This window comes from Schistocerca serialis, chromosome 4, assembly GCF_023864345.2.
Source record: "Schistocerca serialis cubense isolate TAMUIC-IGC-003099 chromosome 4, iqSchSeri2.2, whole genome shotgun sequence".
NCBI classification, from domain to species: Eukaryota; Metazoa; Arthropoda; class Insecta; order Orthoptera; family Acrididae; genus Schistocerca; species Schistocerca serialis.
This window is the reverse complement of record NC_064641.1, coordinates 732,974,363-732,988,260: the sequence shown is the minus strand read 5'-3', so window position 1 is coordinate 732,988,260 and position 13,898 is coordinate 732,974,363.

The following is a 13,898-nucleotide window of genomic DNA, read 5'->3' as shown; positions in this document are numbered from 1 at the left end:
GCCGAAGATACGAAACTCATTGAAACATTGCGACAAGACGACGCCACCACTCGGCTGATAACCCGAGAAGAATTCATCAAATTGGTCCATGTTACGATCGGCGAACGGAAGTGTCACACGCCGGAATCAGCCGAGATTTCAGGGCTCCATTAGAGAGTAACTGTGGTCCGTCTAGAAGATCACCAGCCGCGACTTTGCAGTTTCGTGATCACAATAGGGAATTACAGGCGCCACGCCACACGGTGCTGGTCTGCAGCTGCTTGAACCACGATCGTCACCTGAGAGTGCGCTGCACGTCGTGAAAACGGCTACTGCACAGCTGCTCCGGCTTGTTAGGGCAAACAAGATCGGAATCCTGCTACTTTTTCTCAGCTGCACCGTCGTAGTATATATAACTTCTGCGTAGAGTAAATCCATCAAGGTCTATTCAGTCTTAGATAATTTCAGATTGCATTATCCATATTTTGAGCCAGAGTAAATAGTTCAATTAGACAAACCTTAGTCTTTGCCAACCAGCCGCCAAACATATGAATGTTAACTGTTTGTTGCATATTTCTGCTACCATCAGTTCATGTTCTACTTTCTAATCACACTTAGCACGTATTTTTTTTGTCCTATTTGTAATCAATGAAGTTGTGCCATAACGTTTATAAGAGATCAATCACGTGTTGATATATTACTCACCCATCAACAATTGACTAAAATAGCGACAAAGCCACCATTTCAATAACATTATTTCAACATTCAAGTTCATTTAGATTCTGATAAATGTTATAACCTCTAATGCAGGCTATCCACAACGTCATATGGCAAAATCAGTTTAGCAGAGACATGAGGCAGGTAATCACGCGGGGGGGGGGGGGGATTTACTAGTTTAACCAATTGCTATCAGAGCGGTAACTCATATAGTCGCCCGTCGCCTTCCAAAGCATACCGCAAGCCCAGTGCAGTCTTGCAACGTTTTCTAGCTATGCTCTCTATTACCTACCTAAATAATAAAAAAATTACGAACATGTGCAACATCATCATCATCATCATTTAAGACTGATTATGCCTTTCAGCGTTCAGTCTGGAGCATAGTACCCCTTATAAAATTCCTCCATGATTCCCTATTCATTGCTAACATTGGTGCCTCTTCTGATGTTAAGCCTATTACTTCAAAACCATTCTTAACCGAATCCAGGTACCTTCTCCTTGGTCTACCCCGACTCCTCCTACCCTCTACCGCTGAAACCATGAGTCTCTTGGGTAACCTTGCTTCTCCCATGCGTGTAACATGACCCCACCATCTACGCCTGTTAGCCCTGACTGCTACATCTATAGAGTTCATTCCCAGTTTTTCTTTGACACCCTCCTGCCATTGTTCCCATCCACTAGTACCTGCAATCATCCTAGCTACTTTCATATCCGTAACCTCAACCTTATTGATAAGGTAACCTGAATCCACCCAGCTTTCGCTCCCATATAACAAAGTTGGTCGAAAGATTGAACGGTGCACAGATAACTTGGTACTGACTTCCTTCTTGCAGAAGAGAGTAGATCGTAGCTGAGCGCTCACCGCATTAGCTTTGCTACACCTCGCTTCCAGCTCTTTCACTATGTTGCCATCCTGTGAGAATATGCATCCTACGTAGTTGAAACCGTCCACCTGTTCTAACTTTGTTCCTCCTATTTGGCACTCAATCCGTTTATGTCTCTTTCCCACTGACATCACTTTCGTTTTGGAGATGCTAATCTTCATACCATAGTCCTTACATTTCTGATCTAGCTCTGAAATATTACTTTGCAAACTTTCAATTGAATCTGTCATCACAACTAAGTCATCCGCATATGCGACACTGCTTATTTTGTGTTCACATATCTTAATCTCACCCAGCCAGTCTATTGTTTTCAACATATGATCCATAAATAATATGAACAACAGTGGAGATAGGTTGCAGCCTTGTCTTACCCCTGAAACTACTCTGAACCATGAACTCAATTTAGCGTCTACTCTAACTGCTGCCTGACTGTCTATGTAAAGACCTTTAATTCCTTGCAAAAGTTTGCCTCCTGTTCCATAATCTCGTAGAACAGACAATAGCTTCCTCCTAGGAACCTGGTCATATGCCTTTTCTAGATCTGTAAAGCATAGATACAACTCCCTGTTCCACTAGTAACACTTCTCCATTATTTGCAGTAAGCTAAAGATCTGGTCCTGACAACCTCTAAGAGGCCTAAACCGACACTGATTTTCATCCAATTTGTCCTCAACTATACTCGCACTTTCCTTTCAACAATACCTGAGAAGATTTTACCCACAACGCTGATTAAGGAGATACCTCTGTAGTTGTTACAATCTTTTCTGTTTCCATGTTTAAAGATTGGTGTGATTACTGCTTTCGTCCAGTCTGATGGAACCTGTCCCGACTCCCTCGCCGTTTCAATTATCCTGTGCAGCCATTTAAGACCTGACATTCCAATGTATTTGATGAGTTCCGACTTAATTTCATCCACCCCAGCCGCTCTATTGCACTGCAATCTATTGACCATTTTCTCCACTTCCTCACATGTGATCATTTCTATCCCATTGTACATCAAAATCTGAAACATTACTGATCGTATTTTCACCTACATTGAGCAACTCTTCAAAATATTCCCTCCATCTGCCCAAGGCATCAACAGGATTCACCAGCAGTTTTCCTGACCTGTCCAAAACACTTGTCATTTCTTTCTTACCTCCCTTTCGAAGACCGCTAATTACATTCCAGAATGGTTTTCCAGCAGCTTGACCCAAAGTCTCCAACCAGTTTACAAAGTCTTCCCAAGAATTCTTCTTGGATGCTGCAATTATCTGTTTGGCTTTGTTTCTTTCTTCAACATAACTTTCTCTGTATACCTGAGTTCTAGTATGTAGCCATTTTTGATACGCCTTCTTTTTCCTTTTACAGGCTGCCTTGACTGTGTCATTCCACCAAGCCGTTTGCTTCATCCTACCTTTACACGCTACTGTTCCAATACATTCTTTAGCCACTTCTAGTACTGTGTCCCTGTACCTTGTCCATTCCTTTTCCAGTGTCTGTAATTGACTACATTCAACTAACTGGTACCTTTCTGAGATCACTGTTATGTACTTGTGCCTGATTTTCTTATCCTGAAGTTTCTCCACTCTTATCCTCCTACATATGGACCTGACCTCCTGCACTTTCGGCCTCACAATACCGATTTCACTGCAGATTAAATAGTGGTCAGTGTCATCAAAGAATCCCCTGAACACACGTGTGTCCCTCACAGCCTTTCTGAATTCCTGATTTGTTATTATATAGTCAATGACACTTCTGGTTCCCCTGCCTTCCCAAGTATACTGGTGAATGTTCTTATGTTTAAAAAAGGAGTTTGTGATTACTAAGCCCATACTGGAACAGACCTCCAATTGTCGTTTCCCGTTCCTGTTGGCCTCCATATCCTCTCCAAATTTACCCATAACCTTTTCATACCCTTCGATTTCCAATCCTGGCATTAAAATCACCCATGAGCAGAACACTGTTCTTGTCCTTTACTCTAACAACTACATCACCGAGTGCAACTATCTATCTTATCTCGATCTGTCCCTTCACAATGCGAATATACTGACACAATCCTCATTTTCTTGCTAAACACTGTCAAATCTATCCACATCAGTCGTTCGTTTACATACCTTATTGCAACTACGCTGGTTTCCATTTCTTTCCTGATGTAAAGCCCTACACCCCATTGTGCTATTCCTGCTTTGACTCCTGACAGGTAGACCTTGTATTCTCCCACTTCCTCTTCTTTCTCACCCCTTACCTGAATGTCACTAACAGCTAAAACGTCCAACCTCATCTTACTTGCAGCCTCTGTCAGCTCTACCTTCTTCCCAGAGTAGCCCCCATTGATATTAATAGCTACCCATCTCGTTACCATTCGTTTGCCGAGTCGTATCTTAGGAGTCCCTGGTTTGTCAATTAGAGGTGGGACTCCGTCACCTCCAAAGGTCCGAGAGATTTTGCTCTGATTGTTGCCAGCATCATATTTAAAGTACCAGGGAAGCAGGTTGCTAGCCTTACTTGCCCCGGGTCCCACTGAGTTTTACCCCTAACGGTTGAGGGACTAACCGGTGGACTTGGTAGTCTTTGCCGTCTGAGCACAAAGGTGACCACGACTCAGAATATGTCCGAGATGCCCGACTGTCTGGACCACTTACTTGGCCACTCATACGTTGCCCGTGGTTCATGAACTAGGACATGACAACAGGAACCCTCACCATGAACCCACACCATGAACCACCATGTGCAACATGAAAATAAGTATTAAATACGTTATCGATGAAGTTCATATTCATTTAGGTATCAACAAATTTTACATACAACACTGTACACATAGCAAACACGTCCACGCACATAAATGGTACAGTCAGTGAAACCACAGTATACTCACCACACTAGTGACACCCCAGCCGCTTACGTTGCACGGCGTGTTGATCGCAGGAGTTTTGATTGAGAATCCGATAGGCTGCACGTTAGCCCCCAAGGATAGCTTCTGCTTAGTCTGCAAATCCATCACATAATTCACTCGTTAACTAGAAAACCACGTTAGAAAAACAAGAATTCATGTTTGTTACTCTATATAGCACACAAAATAAGAGACATTACGAAATATAAATAGATAGTACCCATAAATACGAATCCAACAAATATGATAAATTGATAAAAAGAGTGGTTAAAACAAAACCTCTATAAGGCATAAGAAAAACACTCACTCGTCTCTGAAAAGTTAAAGCGCAACATTTTACTTGCATACGACATAAATTTAAAATTTTGGTTCCAAAATGGAGGAAGAAACCTAATACTGCTCATCCGATTTTACTCAGAATCGATTTCCGAATGTTTCTGGGGCAGCAGATCACCGTTCATGGGAAAAAATAATACCACATTCCAGTTGCATTTAGAATATCAAAATAAATTGAAACATATTTGTTAATTCATGAAGAATAATTTTGGTTGTCCGTTGTACCAACGCCTCCATCCCCCTCCCCCTCCCATCTCTTCATCACCGACTTGCAGTTTGGTGGGAGACTCTCCACTGTCAGAGAAGCGGGAGCTGACTGGAAACCTTATTTCGTAACCTCGAACCCGTTAAAAAATATTTCCGGTGGTCACGTTAAGGGGAATATGCTGTGCACATGCTGAGTGGGTCTGAACTCTCTCAGAGGTCGTCCTGGATCGTTTCCTGAGTGTTTTTCATTTAAGAAACTCGCGGTCTTCAGTGGACCATTTCAACGTAATTCACTTCGTTTCTTAGCCCCGACTGTGCTACACTGAAAAAATCTTCTTGTCAGAGGATATCTATACTACAGTTAATGTACGTCAGGTTTGCCGTCAAAATGTTTCCATTAACTCCTGGTTTCCACTGCTGACTCTTGTCACTTTGCCTCCACCTTGAAACTGTTTTCAGTTCATGACACTGATGTTACTGACGTCTAATTAAATTTCCCACATCATGTCAGCAGTAGAAGAGACGTCACTGCTAACAACTGTGAAAAAAAGCATACGTACACGTAGCAAACAGATACTCGCAATAAATGCGGCAGCCGGTGAAACATGATCATTAAACTAAGTGACGGGCAGGGTTGTCCCAGTTTAAATTCTGCCCTTTATGACGATCGAATGTTACGGCTAGATGCGGCTTAAGGTGAAAAGTAGCACGATATGTAAGAATTCCGTTACAGTGAGGTGTGTAGTGAACCCTCCATCACGTCACGACTTAGCCGACTTTGAACGTGGTATGACTTGGAGTAACACGTATGGGTCATAGCAAATCAGCGACGGCCAAAGTTGTCGTATTTCCGAGATCAACAATGTATAGTGTGACACTGTTTCTGAGCCGTGGTAAAAATTGCTGTTTCGAAGAGCGCGCCGCAGCGCGTAGTGTGAAGCAGTCGCCCTCCGTTTCTGGCGGTGGCGCCGCTGTGGCAGTCGCAGCTTTGGTGTCTCCCTCTGGTGGAAAAGGGGAAAGGTTGCCTGTTCACGTGCATATAAGGGGCGCTATGAGCTCGACAGTGGGTCAGTCTGAGTCAGCCTCTCGTCGCCAGCTTGCTAGTCTGTCTCTCGTCCGCATTTGTTAGGCAGTTAGTGTCTGTCTGTCGTTCGAAGTGCTATTATGTCTGTCGTTCAGATCAACCTTTAAGGCCGGCAAAATGAGAATCTTTCCACTCCGTCAGTAAGAGAACTCAGCGAGTGGTCGCCCTGTCGTGGCTTAGTTCCAGCATCTGAGTCTGCGCGTTAGGCCGCCAGTCTGCTCGAGTTTGCTCAGGCAATTGTCATTGGCGGTTGGATCGATCGGTTGGTCGGTCGCGCACTGAGACGCAAGATGACTTGTCCGTCTTGACCGTCGGCGCATGTGACGTCGCCACGTGAGTCCAGTGGGCCGCCTCGTATAGCTTATCGCGGTCGACACGAGAGCAACAGGAGTCAACCCACGACATCAGTCTGGCCGGTGCGAGCTGCGATGCCGTGAGACGGGAGATCAGTGCACCTTCCTGCGTCCGTTGAAGCGGCTGGCAGCGGACGGTTCGGGAGAGCAATTTGGGGGTGCTACCCCAGGTCCTCTCAAGAAATCGCAGTTTATTAGAAGTGATTGGTGATATGTTGTATGATTTGCTCTTGTTAAATTCTACTTGTTTTCTTGGTGAGGTCACCAGCCGTTCTGCTTTGGGGTCGTCCCACCATTCTTCTCCGTTTGCCCACCCGCGGGAAGGTGGTTGTTTATAAATTGGGTGGTCCGTTTTTCCCTTGTGGAGTAGGGGCGAGTTAAAGCAACCTGCGGTTCGGGTTGTTGTGTAATCTCCCTATCAATCTACCGTACGTTAGTAGCTGCCTCTGTCATGTTTGTCGGATTTTGTGTGTTAACGAATTTATTGCTTGGAGTGTAACGGCCATACCTTAAATATGTTTTTATCTTTGGAAACTTTTATATTATTGTCTATGATCTTGAGAGGCGGTATCTGTGTGCTGTAGAGCATCTTAATTATTGTTTGGCCAACCTTGTAGAATTTTATGTAAGATTGCATTTCCTGGGCTTTTATTTAAATGATCATTTTAGTATATAAAGTTGCCACCCTTTCACCATAAGACTTTCCTTAGAAGTTAAAATCGATTTGCACCTTCGGTGGCAAGGTTAATATTTTAATTGCAAGTGTTTTGTACCATTTCCATCCCTCCTACGGGGGTGCATAGTTTGTGTGCTTGTGTAAATTGTCAAAACTCTTAGTTTAAAGCTATCTGGTCTGTGCAGATTTGTACCAGTGTTGTCTTTCAGAGGCTGTTGTGAGCGGTCGTAACAACGGCCGTGTCAAAAGGGAGCGGCAAGGTTCTCTGCCTGAAAGCTCATACAGTCAAAACTTGTTTCTTTCTGCCTCTTAATAAATTGTAACTTTGATATTTAGAGGGTGCTTTCGATTATAATTTAGATCTGTTTCTTTTAAAAAAATGCTTTGAGACACTATTAAAGTGATTAAAATTCCCATTTGTTAAATGGAACTAGGTTATGATTTCATCAGTTACTCCCTAGCAACTACTTCCATGCTTACATAGTGTGATTAAATGTGTTAATGTTCTTGATGAATCGCTAGTAAATAAAATAAATTCTTAAGAATATTCTTTGAAAATAAATCACGGTTAAGTTTCCATACGCTTCAACTGCATCATCGCACGATCTCAAGTCCTTGATGAACGCGCGTCACGCCGCCTCCCCAGAGCTGCCCGGCCATCAGGCATACACTGAAGTGACGTAAGTCGTGGGATACCTAATCATATCATGTCAGACAACCCTTACCCGGCATAGTGCAGCAGCCCCACGTAGCAGCTACTCAAAAAGTCGTTGGTAGTCTCCTGCAGAAATACTGACCCATGTTGCCTCTACAGCCGTCTATAATTGTGAAAGTGTGGCCGATGGAGGATTTTGTGCACATGCTGACCTCTCGAACGAACAAATGCCGCTCGGTGACATGGCGCATTGTCATCCATAAGAATTCCTCCGCTCCTCGGGAACATGAAGTCAATGAGTGGCTGCAAATGGTCTATAAGTAGCCGACCGCACCCATTTTCAGTCAATGATTGGTTCAGTTGGACCAGAGGATCCAATCCATTCTATGTAAACACAGCCCACATCATTATGGAGTCATAGTCCCTAGTTGACAACTTTGGTCCGTGGCTTCATGGGGTCTGCGCCACGCTCGAACCCATCCATTAGCTCTTACCAGCCGAAATCGCTACTCATCTGACAAGGCCACAGTTGCCATTCGTCTAGGGTCCAACACATATAGTCACGAGCCCAGGAGGAGGGCTGCAGGCGATGTGGTGCTATTCGCAAAGGCACTCTCATTGGTCGTCTGCTGCCAAAACCCATTACCGCCAAATTTCGCCGCACTCTCCTAAGGGATACGTTCTTCGTACGTCCCACATTGATTTCTGTCGTTATTTCATGCAGGATCGCTTGTCTGTAGGCACTCAAAATTCTTCGCAAACGCAGCTGCACTCGGTCATTAAGTGAAGCCCATCAGCCACTGCGTTGTCCGTGCTCAGAGGAAATTCCTGAAATTTGGTATTCTCGGCAGCCATTTTATTCCTTGTGTATCCGATACTACCGCAATCTGTACATAGGCATTTTCTATCCGATGACTTTTGTCACCGCAATGTGTAGAGTGGAAACAAGATAAGCACGTTTAAACGTTTTCGGTGGGAGTTTTGGATGACAGGATATGGTGGTGTTTGCGCACAACAGCAAGGTCTTTTGTGCAGAAAGTTTGAAAACATCAGCGATACAGTTCATGTCTTGCACTACGGGATTTCCATCTTTTCGGCAGACTGGAAGAACATCGGTTGGGTGAAACGTTCTCCAAGGATGACGTTGTCTACACATGGTTCTCGAACAGGTTCCGTTCTATCATCGAGGAAATGAACAAATGGTAAAGCGTTCTGACCGTTGTTGAGACTTGGTGACTATCGCAAAGTGCTTTCATACATTTTTGTCAGTTTGTAGTGAAGGTGAGCACATTCTACGGAATGAAATTCTACTCAAATGACAGCCCCGCCAAAGCATTGCCCTTTTATACTTTACGTACGCGATACTAGAACCATCTGTATGAGTGCATATCGCTATCCCGTGATATTTGCCACCTTAGAGTAGTAGTCTCGTGGTAAAGCGAGTTCTGGAAACGCGGAAGGTCACGTGTCGACTCCCAGCCGGACCATAAATACTTCAGTTTCCCTTTCACCCAGCCTTCACCTCTCAAGGACGGCAAGATTCGACGTGAACGACAGGTCCTTCGGATTCCACGTTGAACCGTAACTACAGTTTACCCCGTAGAACAACTGGGGTAGGTCAGGGACATGCAAGTCCCTGAATTAGCGTTAATTGAAAGACTTGCACCAGACTGTTGAGTCACACATACTTCGTTATTATAGCCGCAGGGGGCGATCGACTCTCTACAATGAGTCATTACCTTTTGAATGTAGGGCGTCACGATCCAATTTCTAACAAGACAATACAGAGACAAATGCACTCCACAGACTTCAGCAGCAGAGGAGCGAATCGCTGTTTTTTTTTTCACTTTATTGAGATTCGATTCCCCCCGAAGGGGGCGGACTGGCAGCAGCTTAGTATGCGGCTCTACAGCTTACAGAATTTCTAATAAAAAAATGAATATAATAAAAAGAGACGATAAAATCGGTGACTTACATGGTAAAATGGCGGAAAATTGTGGAACTTTAAACATAAAACAAAGGGTTGGCGATGCAATAAAATACACAGGAAGCAGTCAGGTAAAATAATAGACAGGCAATTAAAAAACACGGCGACAGTCTGGTTTCTGTTTGCAATCACACCCAGCGACAGCACGATTTCTGTTCGCAACACTTTGGAAAGACGCACAACACTGAACACTCACTTGAATACTGCACTAAAAAGTTGGCACAAATATGACACACCACAGCTGAGGGCAGATGGGGGGAACCTGGACAGATTATGGGAAAGGAAAGGGGAAGGAGAGGAAAAACGAAGTGGGGGGAGGGGAGGAAGGAGCCGACGGAGGACGAGGGCTCATAAGAGGGGGGGGGGGGCTGGGCAGACGTGAGAGGGAGTAGGGAAACGCAGAGGAGGGGAATGCAAAAGGACTCGGAGAGGGGGTGGAGAAGGGGGGAGGCAGAGAGAGGGTAGGCGGGAAAGAAACAGGATGAAAGGGGGAGGGAAGAGGGAGCTCAGGGAAAGGACAGAGGAAAGGAGGGGGAGGTGAGGATCAGAGTTGATAGGAGGGATAAATGGAGGGAGAGAGGACACCATCCGGGAGGGGGAGTTGACGGAAGCCACCATAGGAAAGGAAATGAAGGGTGTAGAGATGGAGGGTAGGGGGGGGCAACACTGAAGGCACGGCAAAGGGCGGGGTTGGAGAGGAGAGGAGCAACCAAGGGATGAGGGGGACCAAGGCGGCGGGAGGTGTAGAGTATGTGGATATGTTCGAGGATTAGAAGTAAATGGGGGAAAGGAATCAGGTCGTAGAGGTTCTGCGTGGGGGATGGGAAGTGTATATGGAAGGCGAGGTGGAGTGCATGACGCTCGAGGATCTGGAGGGGGGGAGCGGATATCCAGGCGGGACTGGCCTAACAGAGGATGGGACGTATTAAGGATTTGCTCGCTGTTACATCACATGCAGTATTTTTCCATAAATTTTGGCCTCTCTGTGTACAGTAATAGTGCATCGCCTAGGTGAACTCTACCAAGTCTTTGACACATTGGCATGGAACGAGACACTTTTTAATGTTACGTCCCAACATACAAGAAATAAACACCAGATTAAACGATTGCAGCAGCAGCATTAATCTCAGAAGTCAGTTCTGTCCCACATTGCAAAAATGACACACAAACATACACTAAGTAATCAAAAGTTTCTGGATACCACTATGTAATTTAGGATTGACCACTAGATGTCACGAGAGTCGGACCTGCCAGTATAAAAGGAGAAGCAGTAAGTCAGTCAGGAGAGCTCAGTGAGTTCGATCATGGACTACACATTGGATGTCGCCTGTGTAGCGAAACTATCCTTTCTGAAGCTGCCCGAAACACTGCTGTAGCACATAAAGTGATCCTGAGCAAATAAAAAACTTCTGAAGTCTCTCTCCGTGGCGAGAGCCGAGCCAGGCCAGGCCAGGCTCGTGCATAACGTCTACATCCTTGGTGTGACGTCACGTGTGCTGGATTGCAGTTGAAATTGCTCGTCAATATTTTAGAAAGTTTTAGTCTTCAGTTACTTATTTTAAAGTTTATTTTTGTTAATATTTGCTGTAAAAGTAACTTACTAGTTGATTTTCATTAATCTCAGTCTTTCTTCCTGTGTTATTGACTCCAGTGGTCTGTTATTCGTGAGTGTGCTTACGTCGTTCATCCAAACCTCGCGCCTCAATAGTGTGTTTACATTTTGCGGAGTGGTTCAAATGGCTCTGAGCACTATGCGACTTAACTTCTGAGGTCATCAGTCGCCTAGAACTTAGAACTAATTAAACTTAACTAACCCAAGGACATCACACACATCCATGCCCGAGGCAGGATTCGAACCTGCGACCGTAGCGGTCGCTCGGTTCCAGACTGTAGCGCCTAGAATTTTGCGGGCTGCAGTTGCAGCTGTAGCGGTTATAAAGCTAAGTTCTCGTGACCACCGCTGACGGCAATCATGTACAGTGACTACATTCCTGCCAAGCCTTCCGACAATATAGCAAAAGGAACATCCCGCTTGTCGTAGTCCTATTACACAACCTCGTTCAAACTCTCAGTGAGGTGTTGATAATGGCGACCTTATCGCCATAGAGGCTACTAACATCAACTCACTACGTCCAGTCTCAGAAGTAACTAACGCTCACGTCCGTTACTGCGTGTATTTAAAGCAAACCTGATTCACACCCTCGCGAGAAGTCTTTCTGGCAGGGAGAGTTGGTGACCAGCATCCAACAATCTAACATTCCAAGTGCTTAATGAGGTAAAAATCGTAGCAACAGTGGATCAGTTATGCCTTGGCTGCGGATTCATATTGGATGTTAGATTATGGCATCTATTGGTTTGTTCTGAATCATGAAATACCGATGCCAAGAAGATGTCTTACATAGCATTTTAAATCAAGAACCATAATCATGCCTGACGACTTTAATTTTCTGGTCACAGAAGATCAGCATGGCCACCAGGCCAAGTAAATTTCATTATTGTACTTATGTGCATGGGCCAGTAATTTGCTGAACATTTCATTAATACGAGGGCTATCCACAAAGTACATTACGTTTTGGAATTAAAAATAAATAAAGTATTGGAAATTTTTTTTATTGTATACAGATGAAAGCCACACGTAAATACTACTTTTCTACATAGTTGTCATTTAAATTAAGGCACTTATCGTAGCGATGGACGAGCTTGGAAATTCCTTCGTCGTAAAATTCAGCCACCTGCGCCTTCAACCACGTGGTTACCTCTTTTGGGACAGAAAAGGTGTGATTTTTGTGGATTTCCTGGAAAGAGGCACTACAATAAACTCTCAAAGGTATTGCCAAACTCTGCACAACCTCAGAAGAGCAATACAAAACAAGCGCAGGGGAAAGTTGGGATCAAAGATCTTGCTGATTCACTACAACGCCCGGGCCCACACGGCAAATGCCACTCGTGAAGGTATCGAATCTTTTAAGTGGCACCGAGCGACTTCCACTTATTCCCAGTAATGAAGAAGTGGTTGGCTATGCAGCGTTCTGGTGACGACGCACAGCTTCAAGAAGAGGTAACCACGTGGTTGAAGGCGCAGGCGGCCGAATTTTACGACGAAGGAATTTCCAAGCTCGTCCATAGCTACGATAAGTGCCTTAATTTAAATGGCAACTATGTAGAAAAGTAGTATTTAAGTGTGGCTTTCATCTGTATATAATAAAACATTTTTCGAATACTTTATTTATTTTTAATTCCTAAACGTAATGTACTTTGTGGATAGCCCTCGTAGCTGTTACATTCTTAACTTTGTGTCGCGTACACTGATTTGTCCTTAATCGTTTACCTCGATAGGTTGCTCTTCCTGGTGCCGAAATATTCGGGATGTTCCCGATTATAACGGCCCGCAGAATCATAAGTGTTCAACATAATTATTAACTTTTTTGAATTAACAATTTTCTTAACCGGTTAGTTAGTATTTTGTGTGAAAGGCTCCATGTGGTCATCAAAGTGCATAGCTAAAGTATTTTAAAATAATGAGTGTTGAAAAGGGTTTAGTTGGAGGGATGATTTTCAATTCCTATGAAACGTTTTGCACAATACTATAAGCTGCATAGTAGAACAGTGATGATAAAAAACCAAGTACAGGCCATTACAGTTCAAAAACCTCAACTTATCTATCTGCACTGCTCTTTTACGTATTTGAATTTGCTCTTTTATTTCCTTATGTGTGTTTATAGGTGAATTATTACTGTGTCTTATTAGTCCAAAACACAGTCAGTAGACAGAACAGCTTCCGGCTTCCTCACCTTACATTTAGCCATTAATTTAGTAAATTTTACAGTGAAAGTGTTTCTAAAGTTCAATAATTACCCTAGAGACATTTGTACAATTAAAATCATAACTGGCAAAGCCTTATTAAAAACAGAACAGATTCAGGGTCTGCATGCTTCACTTATGTTCTGTATAGTACAGACTCATATGCTTCCAGTGAAACAAATCGTTTTCATGTTAGATAAAATGACAGTTTAGTAACTATTTAAATATTACTGTCTTTCAATAGTGTAGTATTAAAGGCACCATGTGGCCAATTTATATGTGCTTCTCCATCATAAAGTAGTACTTTGTGATGAACGTTGTCCCTCAGATTTTAAAACATACAGTAT